At 33.9% G+C, this 17417-nt stretch overlaps 1 long non-coding RNA gene and 1 pseudogene across 3 annotated transcripts; one reads left to right on the top strand and one right to left on the bottom strand.

Annotated features, from left to right (window-relative positions):
* The first annotated feature begins 6464 nt into the window (after nt 1-6464).
* LOC122597870 lies at nt 6465-12106 on the top strand. Of its 3 annotated transcripts, none has more exons than XR_006323480.1 (5): nt 6465-6690; nt 7158-7244; nt 8757-11161; nt 11644-11676; nt 11776-12106. It is a non-coding gene; the product is annotated as an uncharacterized LOC122597870 (long non-coding RNA). The 3 variants fall into 3 exon arrangements; XR_006323482.1 differs by having other exon boundaries at nt 6472-6690; nt 8757-9042; nt 9256-11676; XR_006323481.1 differs by having other exon boundaries at nt 6472-6690; nt 8757-11676.
* A 368-nt stretch (nt 12107-12474) lies between these two features.
* LOC122597869 lies at nt 12475-17123 on the bottom strand (annotated as a pseudogene).
* Nucleotides 17124-17417: the final 294 nt, after the last annotated feature.

The raw sequence follows: 17417 nt of genomic DNA, 5'->3' as shown, positions 1-17417 counted from the left end.
CATTTGACACATGTATATGACGACGTGTAATTTTTTTTTATTACGTGGCATTTACTTATTTATTTATTTATATGTAGTTTTTATTAGCCGTGTCATTTTCACAAAAAAATGACATCGCTCCATTTCAGTTTTGGTTCTGTCAAGATATTTCTACTCGTCATTTTCTTCCGAAGCTAATTTCAGCTTGATTTTATTGATTTCCGTTGAGTCTCTTCCTATTTCAAGCATTGAAAACCTGAAAAGCTGTGTATGAAGATCTTAAAAAAGACATAGATCTAGCTCTTCTTCGTCTATCTTGAGATTAAAAATCTCTACAAATAGATGCCAAAACGTCGTCGTTTTAGCCGTAGGGAGATACAAAGGATGTTCAAGGTGAGACGAGAGTTTCTTAGGTCGGATTTGAACCGTTTAAGAATAGTTTGTCAACAGATGACATAGAGCCAAATAGCCGAGGTCCAGAGGTTAGCTCAAACTTGAACAGAATGACGACAAATTTTAAATTAGTTGAAGGAATCGAGAAGAAACCACCTCCACCTCCAACACCGCCGTCGTCGGTGTTGGAGTAATCCGAAAAATGAATTTATTGCTAAAAAGTAAAACTTTTAAAGGTCACTGTTATTTTCTTAAATTGGTTGAAAGGTCCTTTTTATTTTCTTTAATTATAACGCATGTCACGTCATTAAAAAATGTCACGTATTGGAAAAATGCACATGTCATCATGTACGTGTGTTAAATATTATTATTATCAGGAATAAATAAAAGTTCATTTATTACAATGAAACTTTTAAAGATTTTTATAAATTGGTTGAAAGATTTTTTTTTTTTTTGTGTGCGCAATTATCTCTCACTTTAAATATGAATGTACTTACAAGACTACCATACATTATTTCTAAACTATATCCGCATATCATTGACCGTAGATAGTAGATTTTATATTTTTATAAAATATATCAATATCAACGATTCAACATGTAGATGTATTAAGAAAAACATATAGTTAACAAGATATTTAAATTAAATATAGTTTATGATTTAATTAGATTAACAAATATGATAATACTAATTAAATAAAATTGAACATTTTAATTAAATATAGCTTATTACCCGCGTAATATGCGAGATTAGTATATTATATTGTTTTTACATTTAAAAAAAATTTAGTATATGAAAACGATTAAAATCTAAATAAATACTTTTGAACCACAATAATAATAGTATCATGTTCTTTCTCATAGAAAAATTTTAACAAATAATGTTGTCAGCCATAAATTTAAAACATTATGCATGGAACTTGTATATTACAATAAGTGTGTAACAAAAAAAGGTAATTGCAGAAACTCTTTAGTGTCGTAGAGGAATTTCTTTTCTCAACCTAGCGACCCTGCGACGCTGCCTGAGATGAGACCCCAAGTTCACCATTGTGTTAGTTATGAGATATTAAATACATATCATTATTAACATTAATAACTACATAACTTTTACTTATATAAAAAATTATGAGTACCAAAAGTGTTATTTTAATTTATGCAATCACATCATATAAAAAAACATGTAATAATGTAATATTTGTATCAATTCATTCTAAGTGGAAATTTTGTCCAATATTCATATCATTTACACCATATTAGAAATACAAATATATAAACTTTGTTACATGAAATCATAATATACTATATAAATGATTTTGTTTATTTATAAGTTACGTCCATTAAAGACTACGAAGTATCATTATTGTTTAAAAATAAATAAATAAGAAACTTTATAAAACACATTTATTTATATAAAATTATGAGAACTAAAAGTGTTATTGACTAATCAAATGATGAAGAATAAGAGATGAAATTCAATCAATGATCATTATTTTTCCAATTTAGAATTAGGGTTTTTGTTTTAATATATAAAGTTAGTTAACAAAACTGTATTTAAGTATTAAAAGGGATATATATTAACTCGCGTATTACGCAGGACAATAATCTAGTTTATTTATACATTAATCTAATCTAAATTGAATTATTGGATTCATTTATATCTACTTAATTACCTCTTCATGAATCTAAATACGGTAGTGGTAAGGTTGACTATATATTGTATTATTCGTTATTAGAATTGATTTATATATATATGGGAAATGCTAAATACAGCCCTAAGGGCTGCAATTAAAGGGGATTAAAAATCTTGTACCTTCTATATTTAAAGCTCGCCTCCTGATTTTTATGGTAAATGTACAAACAATTTATGCACCTTAAACACAGCCCTAAGGGCTGTATTTAGCAAACCCCTATATATATATACTAGGTCTTTTACCCGCACGATGTGCGGTTATTTAAAAATGTTGTTTTAGTTATATGAATATTTATAATAACTTTTAACAACTATACATTATTTAGGCATGTACATATAAATCTATATTATCATTAAATGGAAATTTTTACATTTATTGAAATAGATAAATTCAAAATATAACTCTTATTATTTATGAAAATCTTTGCATTTATATAAAAACATACGTTATCAAATACTCATATTAACTATCACATATTATACTTCATGCAATACTAATGAACATAAAATGAAGTTAAAATGTAAATATAATGTAAAATCATAACGATCTTTTATTTTTTGCAAAGTGATATGTGACTTATTAGAATTTTATCACACTCTTTCAAAGAAAATAGTTTCATAAAACTTACTTCATCAAATAATAAAATTCATAAAAGTTGAAAAGCTTGAATTAGATATAGTTAGAAACCAAATTCAAATTATAATTAGATTACAAAGAATAAACCTATGATTCAAATTACGTTGAATTCACCTAGTAATTGATAATAGTTTTTATAAAACGTAAAATCACCACCACGAAAAGGATAAAAAAATATATTACAATGTGATATATAATATTGGTATATTGGATAGTAAAATTAAGAAATAAATAATTTGAAAACCAAATATTTTACAATTTTAAAAATAGATTTTAAATTCATACGGTTTCTATTATGATATAGAATGTGATTTTTTACTTTTATTTTTGTAAGATTTTGTTTATATATAGATTTTATTTTTATTTAATTTAATAGTTTTAGATAATATAATTTTATAGATTTATATATTGTAAAAAAAATATAGAGATGCCACATAGGATAAAGACCTATGTGGCAATTTTTAAAAATAGATTTAAATTGTAAAAGGCTTTAAAATGCTAGGATAACTATTATTTTAATATTTATATAGATAGATATATATATTGTACGATTGATTTTTATATAAAAAAAAATAGGTTGAATACGCCTTATCATATGCATTTGGTCTCTTATTAATAGCCCAATAGTTATTCATAAAAGTATTTGCCAGGATTCAATGTTATTTTTGATATTGATAATAAGGGTAGAGATATAGAAAGAATGTCTTTAAGAAGACAAGGAAGGGAATGTCCCCCTTTTTTTATATACTTTTTTTATTCTTTCTTTAATTAACTCAATCCATAAAAAAAAAATTAAAATTTCTAACCCGATTTAGTGAGTTATACATCTAAGGGTACGGTACGGGCTTCGCCCTTAAGAATATTAATAAGGGGTAGCTGGTGGTAGTGATAGGTCATAGAGGGTGATATATTATAGGGGGCGATCGGTGATGGGTTGTTAAAACTAACGGGATTTGCCTTTAGCCATCATGGCTCCGCCATAGGTTGAGAGGGCTTCACCTATAGATTACTAGCTACGCCCTCTAAGGAAAAGAAAATAAAATTTTTTATATGGAACTAGTTAATTAAAGAGAGAATGAAAAATGAAAAAAAAAATTCAAAAAAACAAGTAAAAAAAAAAAATCAAAGACAAACCTTCTCTCCCTTCTCTACTTAAAGTACCTTCTCATTTTACCTTTATCCTTGATAATAATATCATCTAATCTATAATCATTATGCTAAGACAGAAGCCTACAAGGAAAAGTCCCAAACAAATAAAACATTGTTCGCTCCATACAATACAAATCATGAAATTTGAATCTGATATATACAATACAAATCATGAAATTTGATATAAAATCCGTGTCCACCAGTTTCTATGCATTAACATTAAATATTTTCAAATACGAGATAATCAGCATATATCTCTGAATTCTAGCAAATCGTACAAACTCTCTAATAAGACCAATCTAACAAGAACGTATGCATAATCCACATTACGTCTTTAAACAAAAACAAAGAAATATTGCTATGTAAACCTTTGTTAAAAGTTTGAAGGCCCTAACATAAAAGTTGCGTGAGATGGAGTTGTAAGTGATGCAGAATGACTAGAGGAAACTGCAGTCAAAACATTAGGGCCCTTGGACCTTCTGGTTGAAACAACAAAGACAAACCATAATGTCACCTAATAAACACACTTTTTACAATAACAGGAAGACGACAGATAACTTACAGTTAAGTGTTATTCTCTATCCTTTGGGAGATATATTGAAGTGTTCCTTTTTTAATGGCAAAATCTATCTGATGAAGTGCTATTCTCTATCCCTAGAATGTTAAACCCTAGAATGCTAAAGCCTATACGAGGGAGACGGAAGTCACAGTATGCTTAAAGGTTTATGGTTTGAAGTCGTAGGGTTAGCCTACAACTTCAAACCCTAAACCCTAAGCTACAATATAAAAACCCGGGAAAGATCTAAAATCCTAAATGCTAAACCTTAGAATGCTAAAGCCTATACGAGGGGGACGGAAGTCACGGTACGCTTAAGGGTTTATGGTTTGAAGTCGTAGGGTTCAACTTCAAACCCTAAACCCTAAGCTACAATATAAAAACCCGAGAAAGATCTAAAACCCTAAATACTAAACCCTAAAAAGCTAAAGCCTACACGAGGGGGATGGAAGTAATGGTACGCTTAAGGGTTTATAGTTTGAAGTTAACGGCTAACCCTACAACTTCAAACCCTAAACCCTAAGCTACAATATAAAAATGGATTGGAAAGATCTAAACCTTAAATGCTAAACCCTAAAATGCTAAAGCCTACAGGAGGGGGACGGAAGTCACGGTACGCTTAAGGGTTTTTGGTTTGAAGTTGTAGGGTTAGCCTAATGGATAACCCCTAACCCTACAACTTCAAACCCTAAACCCTAAGCTACAATATAAAAACCGATTGGAAAGGTACATTTTAAAACCCTAAAATACTAAAGGCTACATGATGGGGGACAAGTGTCTACGGTACACTTAAGGGTTAATGGTTTGAAGTCCCAAGGGGATTATTTGATTTTACTCTTCTCAATTTTTTTTAGCAAGTTAATGTTAAAATCTCTTAGTTTATATATGTCAATCCCATGGGGATTATGTGTCAGTCCCATGGGGATTATTTTCTTTTGTTCTCTAAAAAATTGTAGCCAGTTATGGTTAAAATCTCTTAGTGATTATATGTCAGTCCCTTGGGGATTATTTGATTTTACTCTTCTTAATTTTATTAGCAAGTTAAGCTTAAAATCTCTTAGTGATTATATGTCAGTCCCATGGGGATTATGTGTCAGTCCCATTTGGATTATTTGATTTTACTTTTTTTTAATTTTATTAGCAAGTTAAGATTAAAATCTTTTAGTGATTATATGTCAGTCCCATAGGGATTATGTGCTAGTCCCATGGGGATTGTTTCCTTTTGTTCTTTAAAAAATTGTAGCCAGTTATGGTTAAAATCTCTTAGTGATTACATGTTAGTCCCTTGGGGATTATGTGCTAGTCCCATGGGGATTATTTGATTTAATCTTCGTAATTTTATTAGCAAGTTATGGTTAAAATCTCTTAGTGATTATATGTTAGTCCCATGAGGATTATGTGCTAGTCCCATGAGGATTATTTCCTTTTGTTCTTTAAAAAATTGTAGCAAGTTATGGTTAAAATCTCTTAGTGATTATATGTTAGTCCCTTGGGGATTATGTGCCAGTCCCATGGGGATTATGTGTTAGTCCCATGGGGATTATTTGATTTAATCTTCTTAATTTTATTAGCAAGTTCAGCTTAAAATCTCTTAGTGATTATATGTCAATCCCATGGGGATTATGTGTCAGTCCCATGTGGATTATTTGATTTTACTCTTCTTAATTTTATTAGCAAGTTAAGGTTAAAATCTCTTAGTGATTATATGTCAATCCCATGGGGATTTTGTGCCAGTCCCATGGGGATTATTTGTTTTTGTCCTTCTAAAAAACTGTAGCCAGTTATAGTTAAAATCTCTTAGTGATTATATGTCAATCCCTTTAAGATTTTTTGCCAGTCCCATTGGGATTAGCTGTTTAAAAGATATAAACAATTGTGTTAAAACTTTACATTAGCATCTAGAAATATAAAATAGATATATACAATACAAATCATGAAATTTGAATCAGATATATACGATACAAATCATGAAATTCCCTATATCAATTAAAACCCATGCGTTGTTATTTGTGCACCCTCTCAATTCCTTTTATTTTACTATTTTTAATTTGTTCTTTCTTCCTATTTTTACGGCAATTCCTTCAACAGTCTTCTACATCCTCCTCCTTTCTCTTTTCCCTCAACTTTATCTTTTCTTCTTGCTCTTTTCAACATACACCAAAACAACATCGGCCTGCTCTTTTACTATCACCAGAACAACATCGGCCTGCTCTTTTTCTTTTACTATCATCATCGGCTGATCATTCTCCATTTCGTTATCAAACCACCGGTCCGATCTGAGCTTCAGGTTTATATTATTAGGGAATATGCTTATACGGTTTCTTTTTTATCATTATAAATTCAGGTTCAACTTTCTTTTATTTCAGATTCAGGTTTGTATATAATTTGAATATAGGAGTTGAGCTTCATGTTTATATTATAGGGAATATGCTTTTAAGGTTTCTTTTTAATTATTATAAATTCAGATTCAGGTTTGTACTTATTTGTATTTATTTTTAATTCAGTTTTTTCCAAAAATATATGCTTTTACTATACAACTGTTATGTAGGTCTTACAGTCACTTCGTAAATTCTAAATGTTTTTGTTACTTTGAGATGAGCTGTAGTTCTGAAAGTATTATTTGTGTGCTCCCGTAGGTATTTAAATGCTTCTTGGAATGTCCATGTTTTTAGTTTTGTTTAACTTTCTCATCGTCTCCCATTATCATCCATCTGAACATCTATAATAGCTTTATTTACATTTTTACCATCACAGAATTGTCAGATACATGTTGATGCTGCTGATCATCATGCCTGCTTGCTTCCCGACTGTTCGTATTAATAGACATTTATTTTTACTCAGGTATGTACACTACTTAGGTATACTTTATCTGTAAAAACTTTTCTTCGTTTTTTAACTTTTAAATGAATATATCAACGAATGTCTGCTCCTCTATTTCATCATCTCAAACATTGTACATTGACAATGGCGACTGTGCTTACGTTTGTCAATATTGTCGTGCACTATTTTGGTATGACGAACGTGTACTAAGATCATCAACACGCAACTCTTTTAGATATAATCAATGTTGTAAAGGTGGACGTGTTCGTCTTTTCTTTCCCACTGATCCTCCTCAAGAAATTAAATGTATATTCGAACAGCCCATCTTCCTTCACAACATTCGCTTATATAATTCCATGTTTTCAATGACATCATTTGGTGCAACAATAAATGACTCTATTAATAACGGGTCTGCTCCTTACGTTTTTAGAATTGAAGGTCAAATACATCACTGGCTAGGAACAATGTGCCCTTCTACTAATGAAAATCCACGCTTCTTGCAAATGTATATCTACGACACTGATAATGAGTTACGAAATAGATTTCGTGTTTTCCCAGCTCTAGAACATACAAACACAGAGTTACAGATCGCCACTTTGTTGACCCACTTATTAGATAACCACAATGACTTAGTAAAGCTTTTTCGATCAGCTAGGGATTTCTGTCGCACAGATAACATTCCTTATTTCTATATTCAGTTGAACACATCCTACAACAGAACATGTTACGATACACCTTTTGATGGCTGTATTGGTGCCATTGTATGTGACAACAATTCTGTTGCCCACGAATTTGATATTATTGTTCATAATAAGGACATGCGACCAAAACGCATCAGTAGACTGCACCCTCTATACATGGCTTTACAATACCCTTTGTTATTCATCTATGGCGAGTCTGGTTGGTCACCTACTTTACGCTTGCACGTAGAAACTGATGAGAAAGAAAAACATCTAACAGCCAATATGTTCTACCGTTACCAACTACATGATAGACTTAACATATATACTTTATTATTAAGAGCTGGTCGTCTTTTTCAACAATATTTGGTAGACGCATATGTGTGTGTTGAGCAAGATCGCCTTGACTACTTTCGTCGTAACCAGGACCAATTTAGAAGTGAACATTTGTGTGGCATTCATGATGCTATTAGCCGGGGCGATAGCGAAGGACGTCATGTTGGTAAACGTGTCATCTTACCATCATCTTTTGTAGGTGGGCCACGATACATGTACAAACACTATCATGATGCGCTTGCTATATGTCGAAATCACGGGAACCCACAATACTTTATTACTTTTACATGTAATGTGACATGGCCTCAAATTATCAGATACTTACTTAACTTCCCTTCTCTTAAACCACAAGACCGCCCGGACATAGTTGCTAGAATATTCAGGATGAAAGTTGATTCATTTGTAGATTTCCTGAAAACGGAACAGCCATTTGGAACTGTTGTCGCAGCTGGACATCATATATTAACTTTGTCTTTTTTTCTTTCCCTATTTCACTTACGAGTTCGTACATTTACAGATCTTTACACGATAGAGTTCCAGAAAAGGGGCCTGCCACACTGTCATCTGCTTTTGTGGGTAAATGAAAGGTGCAAAATCAAAAACGCTGAAGACGTTGACGCTTTCATCAGTGCAGAAATCCCAGATCCAGTCAGGGAACCTCAGTTGCACAAAATTGTCACTGAGCTAATGATGCACGGCCCGTGTGGAATTGCTAAACCAGAATCTCCATGCATGTCCAAAGGAAGATGCTCAAAACGATTCCCAAAACCTTACAATGAAAAGACATTCTTTGATAAAAACGGGTATGTGCATTACAAAAGATCAGCTTCCGGCAGATTTATTGTCAAGATTAACATAGAGCTAGATAATGGTTTTGTTATTCCTTACAATAAAACATTACTGCTACGTTTCCATGCACATATTAATGTTGAATATTGTGGATGGAACATGATGATCAAGTACCTATTCAAGTACATATCAAAAGGCGCTGATCGAATACGTTTTAAAATATCCAGGCCTACTGATTTTCCTTCTGAGATTTAACCACCTGTTACATCAGTGGTTGATGAGATAGCTGATTTTACCGACGCACGCTTTATTTGTCCTCATGAGGCAGCTTGGCGTTTATTAAATTTTGATATCCATGCTCGGCATCCTGCAGTGCAAACACTAGCCGTTCATCTAAAAGACATGCAGAAGGTATATTTCAGAAACAATGATCACCTTCAACAACTGGTAGCAAATCAGTTTACCAAGAGGACAACGTTGACAGAGTGGTTACGTAATAATGCCATTGATCCTAGAGGAAGACATCTACGATATGTAGATTATCTAAATGAATATCGATGGGATTATGGATCCAAACATTGGATTCGAAGAACTAGAAATAACGAAACGTCTGAAGTCACAATTGGTAGGCTGGTTTACGTGCATCCAAACTCTGGGGAGACTTTCTATCTGAGATTATTGCTTTCCCACCAAAGAGGCTGCACATCATTTGAAAACATCGAAACCGTTTCGGGACAAACTTTTCCTACGTACCGTGCAGCCTGTGAAAGACTAGGTTTGCTTGGAGATGACAAAGAGTGGCAGTTTGCATTCGCTGAAGTAGCAGCATGGGCTACACCAACAGAACTACGATCATTGTTTACACATATGTTGCTATTTTGTGATGTCTCAGATCCTACACGATTATGGGAAACTCAATGGGGTACAATGGCAGATGACATTCAACACAGATATCAATTGGTGAACGACGATGACCTTAGACAATATGTTTTGTACGAGATTCAGCTGTTACTAAACTCAGGTGCTTCGAATGCTTCTGTCAGATTTTTGGATTACCAACACTTCGAGATGATCTTTTGTTATGTCTAACAAACCATTTATTAATGGAGGAAAAGAATTACGACAAAGAACAATTATCTGTAGAACATCATTTACAGAGACAAAAACTTCATCCACGACAACTACTTATATACAACGAAGTAATAGAAAACGTCACTGAAGGAACTCAAGTTCTCTCATTTGTCTACGGTCATGGTGGTACAGGAAAAACTTTCCTATGGACCACAATTATTTCAGCCTTACGTTCACAAGGAAAGATAGTTTTAGCAGTTGCAGCCTCTGGAATAGCGTCTTTGCTATTACCGGCAGGTCGAACCGCTCATTCAAGATTTAAGATCCCAATTGATTTGAGCGAAACATCCATTTTTCATATAACGAAGAACACCCACACAGCACAGCTTTTAGCCGAAACGTCACTTATAATTTGGGACGAGACCCCTATGAGTGATCGTCGCTGCTTTGAGTCCCTGGACAGGTCACTTAGAGACATTCTTAATTGTCAAGATCACCCTTTTGGAGGAAAATCAGTGTTACTAGGTGGAGACTTTCGACAGACGTTGCCAATAATTCTCATATCTATGGCCACTCTTCAAGGTGCATAGGTTAACAGAAAATTTGCGCCTCCTTTCAAACTGCATAGATCCAAACAGAGTTTCTGACATTGCTGACTTCTCTAACTGGCTTCTTGATGTCGGCGACGGCAAAATTGGCAGACTCGCTTCTGCAGACCATAGTGATACCAAAATCATTGAAATTCCCAACAAATATATCATACCTTTTAGTAACCAGGCTGTTCATGATCTTATCCAATTCATCTACGATGAAAACAACCTGAGCAAAATTTGCCCATCAACTCTTTCCCAAAAAGCGATCATTTGTCCAAAAAATGACACAGTCGATGAAATAAATGATTTGGTCCTCGGCAAAGCTCCAGGCGAGAGTAGAGTCTACCTCAGCTCAGATTCAATTGTTCCCCATCTTGGCTGTCATGAAGATATTGAAGTTTTATACCCACCAGAGTATTTGAACATGCTTACTTTCAGTGGGCTTCCTGCACACAAACTTGAGTTAAAGGTACGCTCACCCGTAATTCTTCTACGAAACATCAATCAAACAGCAGGACTTTGCAATGGCACCAGGTTAATTGTTACACAACTATTACCAAGGGTGATTGAAGCACAAGTAATAACCGGTACAGCTTTTGGCCATCGTGTTTACATACCCCGAATTTCTTTAACGTACACCGACAAAGAGCTGCCTTTCACTCTTAAAAGAAAACAGTTCCCTTTACGCCTTTGTTATGCAATGACTATTAACAAAAGCCAAAGGCAGTCCCTTAATAAGATTGGGGTTTACTTACCACAACCCGTCTTCGGCCACGGACAACTATATGTTGCCTTTTCACGCGCAACCTCACCTGACGCTTTAAGAGTTGTTATCGCACCCACTGACAACTACAATAAGAACGAAACAAAAAACTTGATAAGCACAATTTACTACTGTATTAGTTATACTTTATTAACACAAAAACTAACTTTACTTACTAACATTTACAGGTAATCTATTCTGCTGAGTATAGTCCCACATAGGTAAACATACAGTCACTTACAATCATATTTCTGATATCGTCTCACCTTTGCAACAAATCAGTACAACACTGATATCCATCTATATTTTGTGTGTCACAGCTGTCATATTTGAACAAACGCCTTACAAGCAAAAGTGCAACAACCACACCTGGTTGCTCTTCTTGTATTATATGTACATACTTGTAAGTAGTGGTAACGCTATTAGTATTTCTTTGAAGCATAAATGCAGTATAGTGTATGTACTCCCTTTACCTATCGCCCCTTTGTCTCGGTTTTTATATTTGTGGGTTTGGTTTCCTTCCCTTTTAATTGCATAGATAGTTTGCCTCAGAATTAAATTACTAGATGTTAAATGCTATAAACCTTATCGCATTTGTACCAATAAAGTTTACATCTTTACGATCAACTGTTTGATTCGTGGGATATTCTACGTTTGCTATTTGTAAATTTATAAATGTTGCTTCTTTTTATTTATCATAAATATAGATTAAGTTAGAAGTTACAAGAGCTTGTATCTTCCAAGCAGCTTTCATATACAAAAACACTTTCAACAACGTGCCAATCACCAACCTAAAATGCTCTTTTATCTAATATAAACTCATAGTTCCTTTTATATCAACCACATCTCTGCAGTATAATATACTGTTGGACTAGCGTTATGACATGATGTACTTAGAAGAGCAACTGTATTGGATATTCACCATTTTCATCAAATAAGACCATACAGGTAGAGGCTTATGACAAAGGAAGGTTGAAAACCTCGTACATCCAGTGAAACTGTGGTCCTTTCAACAATAATGAATCAGACAAAACTCGCCTTCAACTCCATTGGCACTGACTACGCGCGGGTTACATTTCTAGTTTGATATAAAATCTGTGTCCACCAGTTTCTATGCATTAACATTAAATATTTTCAAATACGAGATAATCAACATATATCTCTGAATTCTAGCAAATGGTACAAACTCTCTAATAAGACCAATCTGACAAGAACTTATGCATAATCCACATTGTGTCTTTAAACAAAAACAAAGAAATATTGCTATGTAAACCTCTGTTAAAAGTTTGAAGGCTCTAACATAAAAGTTGCGTGAGATGGAGCTGTAAGTGATGCAGAATGACTAGAGGAAACTGCAGTCAAAACATTAGGGCCCTTGGACCTTCTGGCTGAAACAACAAAGACAAACCATAATGTCACCTAATAAACACACTTTTTACAATAACAGGAAGACGGGAAATAACTTACGGTTAAGTGCTATTCTCTATCCTTTGGGAGATATATTGAAGTGTTCCTTTTTTAATGGCAGAATCTATCTGATGAAGTGCTATTCTCTATCCCCAAATGTAAAAATGTATATCTGTACCCTCAATTTGACACTCACAACAGTGACACCTACACACCTTTATAAAAAAAAAGGTAAGAAGCAAAAGAGTAATAAAATATTTTAAGAACCTTAATGACTACAAGCTATCCTACATGACTAGCTACAAGCTGAAAGCCAATGTTCATCTTGTGGTTTGACTAATACTCGGACAGTGACACATATAGAGACAACTTCTAGACAAAACCAGCATGTGCAGACTTAACAAAACTAAAAGAAAATAACAAAACGATGTCGTTTTAAGGTTTTAAAATGGTATACTCTATCTACTATTACTACTACTACTACTAATACTACTACTACTACTAAAGTCGACTTCTTTACCTTTCCCTGAATGCTTAATCTTGCAAACCCTTACCCTTATATTGATCATTTCTTGGAGCAAGTATTCTCTTCTTAACAAATATCTCACTTAAAAATTTGTTGCAGCTACAACAAATTATATTTATAGAAGAAATAACACAGCCAAAACTTAGGAAGTTGGCATGACCAGCTAAAAAAACAACAATAACAAAAAACAAAACTACATTTTTTATATGAATAGAAAGCATACCATCTCGAAGCTGGCTTGCCGTTCCATAGCTTGAAAACGAAACTTTTAGCTCATTAACGCATTTTGTTATAGTCTGTAAATTTTGCCTTAGAAACGCATTTTGTGCGCATTTGATTGGCTGGCAGCTTGCCCTTTGTAAGATAAATTAGGTTGCGCCTGAGGGAGTGTAATATAAAGTTGCTTGGTAAGGCACCTCCTAGGTTTTGCAGCTCACCTATGAGTAGAATCTCATCGTTTCCACTATCAAATCCTTCCATTTCTATGAAAAATTGTGTCTTCATTCTCCTGTATAGTTCATGCTCGTCATTTAACCTCTGCTGCAAACAACTAAAAATCGTTAGCCACTAGAAGAGAGCACTAATGACTCATTGCATCAAGAACGTATTCAATGGAAAAAGACAGGTGTCATTTACGTCTCCTGATAGGGATACAGCCAAAGGGCAGATCAAGGTCGAGTCGATAAAAGAAAATTAAAGAATAGGTAAGCATACATTGTAGAGGACGATGCACACGAATATATTGAGAGGAATGCAGAAGAAGTTCATGATTGTGCTTCTGGCCTCCTCCGGAATGTACTGGGACCTCATCTTCTTAATGGATGGCCAAAAGATTCCAACACAACCCTCAAAAGCACAAAATCCAAGCAGTTAAATACTGCTCCCCAATGAGATACCTTCACCTTACCCAGAAGGAGCTACAAAGAACTGTCACAAATCAAACTCTCTTAGAAAAAAAAAATACATCATATCAACAGCAGATAGGGCACGTGATGTGAGAAGTGTAAGTGGAAGGCATACATTTGTCACTATAGGAAGCAAAAGAGACGTTGCAGAAACTAAAAATACAATTTGCATGTAGCTCTCAACTCTAGGTGATGAGCGGGCCATCATTCGAGCTGCAATTGAACTTCCCAACATTGATGCTAACATGAATGTGGCGAAGATAAAACCATGTGGAATCTCCTCATCATTTGAACTCAAGGCAGGAGTCCATAAGAAAACAAAGGTGTACATTGACCCTTCAAACAAAGACTGAATAGCTCCCAATAATGCAATTTTCTCATCTGGCACAAGAAATGAAGTAATTATAAGCCAAAAAACTATATTAAAGGAGTATAACATTAAATGGAGTAGCAGCTTCAAATAACGAATTTAATATTTATGGAAAGAAAAGAAATCTATATGTGTACATGAAGCAATAGCTACCGCAGCGCCTTTGAACTGGGAAAGCAAGTTCTTATTATCCGAAGGGTCTCATAGTTCTCACCCCACGAGGATAATATAATGGCCATCCCAATAGCAAGGATGTATGCAGCTGCATCAAAAGGTGCCACGGGCCCTAGACTTACAACATCAACTAAAAAGTTTCCAAACAAGCCCGAGATGATTGCAATAAGACCATTTCCCAGGAAGATAGCCTTGGAGAAAGTTAAAGACAGCCATTGCTGTTCAAATCCTCTCTGGATGTAGTAAAATGAGGGGGAAACTGGTTAAGTTATTTAAAAAAAAGTCATAGAAAGTTGAAACCAATGATGGTACCTTGTTGTGTTCGGCGACAAGCCAAGATTCAAAGGCTGAAAAGAGGAGAGAAGTGGCAATGCCGCCCAAAATGCGGCACAAGAGGAGAACCTTGTAATGAGGAGAATGTTTAGTCATGCAGCTGAGAATGTAAGTGATGCAGTAGGTGATACATACCCTCTTGCGACCCCTGAAAGCAAATACCAGAAGAATTAGTTATTTTTTTTATTTATATATGTAAAAAAGGAAAAGGAAGGAATGGTAGGGAGGAGCATACTGTTTATCAGCTAAGGAGCCAACAATAGTACCGAAGAACATGGGTGAACAAAAGCCAGCAATGAAAAGCTGCCCAATGTCTCCCTTTCCATAACCATATGTTGTGTAAAGATAGTACACATACGGACCTTGCAACCAGTCCCCAGCTATATATATAAATAAGAAAAGATGAAAAAATATATATATATTCCAATTCAAAGCTAAATATCTGCTACAAAACATGTTGAAAAGGATGTTTACATTTTTGTTCAAAAAGCCAACTGATTGATGAATTAGGGGGAGAGGATGTTTAAAAAATATACTTGGTTCAAGTAGTAGTAGTAGCAGAGGTTTGTTTGTATTAGACAACAACATCAATCAAAACAACATGAGCAGCAGGAAGGAAGAGATCTGTGTTACTTACTTTGTTCAATAAGATTAGCAAACTATCCTACTCTTAAATTACATCATGTATGCCTCCCCATTGGCTTATGGATCCATTCATCTGCCCTTTCATTAGTTTATATTAAGTAATAACAAGAAAGACATATAGACTGACTTCAATTATAAACAAACACTCTATCTAGTTTGAAAAGAGATGGCAAGGTTGGGCTCGCTCTAAAGACATGGTACAAAATTTTGATTTTGGCTATATTACCGGAGTAAAAAATGATTCTAAAATACTTCACTATATAAACCTTTATACAAAACAGCTTAGAAAGTTTTATGCACAAAAAGTATACTTTGAGAGTTTGAGGGACTTTAAACCCATTTGACCTGTTCAAATTGATCCAGTTCTGTTTCAAAAGCCCACTTGACATATTAAACACAACATAACTTAGGTTCTGCGACGGTAAAAAAGCAAGACCTTATCGCAGAGGTATCAAATAAATCAAGAAAACATGTACCGGAAAGAACACAACATATTACCTGTTCACTACAGTACATACACATAACGGGATCACTATTGAGCGGCACCATGAGTATACAAAATTTGGGCTTGTGTTGAGTTATACAGAGATATATAGACAAAAAACCATTTTTTAGCATTAAGGAGCACCCATTACCGAGTAACGTACAGTTTTGTATAGATTTTTCTAACCCAAATCAACTCATTGTAGATGGGTCAGTATCATTCTAATATCGCTCTAATGGTACACACACACACAATAAGGAATTATCAGATCGTAACAGACATTATATGCTTGTCTGCAGAAAGCCGTAAACACATAATAACGTCTAGTAACTACAATGCGGCATATTCTTCATTGCCAAAAAGCATCAATTGTAACGTTTCACGGTGTTCACTCAATTTATTATCTATACTATGCAATAATCATACATCCAAAATCAACAGTCATATTCCAATATAAATATCATTTAAAATGTCATGAAATAATAATAATAAATCTTTCTAAAACAACCTTAGCAGCTAAATACTTATGCTTTGCCATAATTGAATCGGCATCTCTTTCATAATCCCTTTCTTAACAATCACCGGAAATTTCTCAACCAAATTTTTAGCTTCTTTCAATCCTAAATCAGTAAACACGAGTGCTATATCTGTATATTCACGAGCATGATGAAGTAACTAAAATTACGCTTCTATCTATATTTTAAATTCGAATGAGCACTTAGCTAGCTAAAACATAACTAAGCAGTAACAAGATACTGAGATAACAAAATCAAACACACACACACACACACACACATACACTGATACACACATATATAATTCGACAATCAGAACACACGAGCTTTGAATTGGTGCTATACAAACTATATAGACACAGATAGAGATATAGATACACATACACATATATAGACATACAAAGCAGATGCACAGATAGAGATAATAGATACACATACACATATATAAACATACATATATGGATACAGATACCATATGTAGCTACAAATGTATAGATAATAAAAAGCAGATGCAGATACACATATATAGATACGAGCTAACAGAATCATTATAACTAAACAATCAAAATACATGAGCTTCCAATTGGAGCTACACAAACTATA

Source organism: Erigeron canadensis, chromosome 4 (genome assembly GCF_010389155.1).
Source record: "Erigeron canadensis isolate Cc75 chromosome 4, C_canadensis_v1, whole genome shotgun sequence".
Classification (NCBI taxonomy): domain Eukaryota; kingdom Viridiplantae; phylum Streptophyta; class Magnoliopsida; order Asterales; family Asteraceae; genus Erigeron; species Erigeron canadensis.
This window is presented reverse-complemented; position numbering and strand designations above follow the sequence as displayed.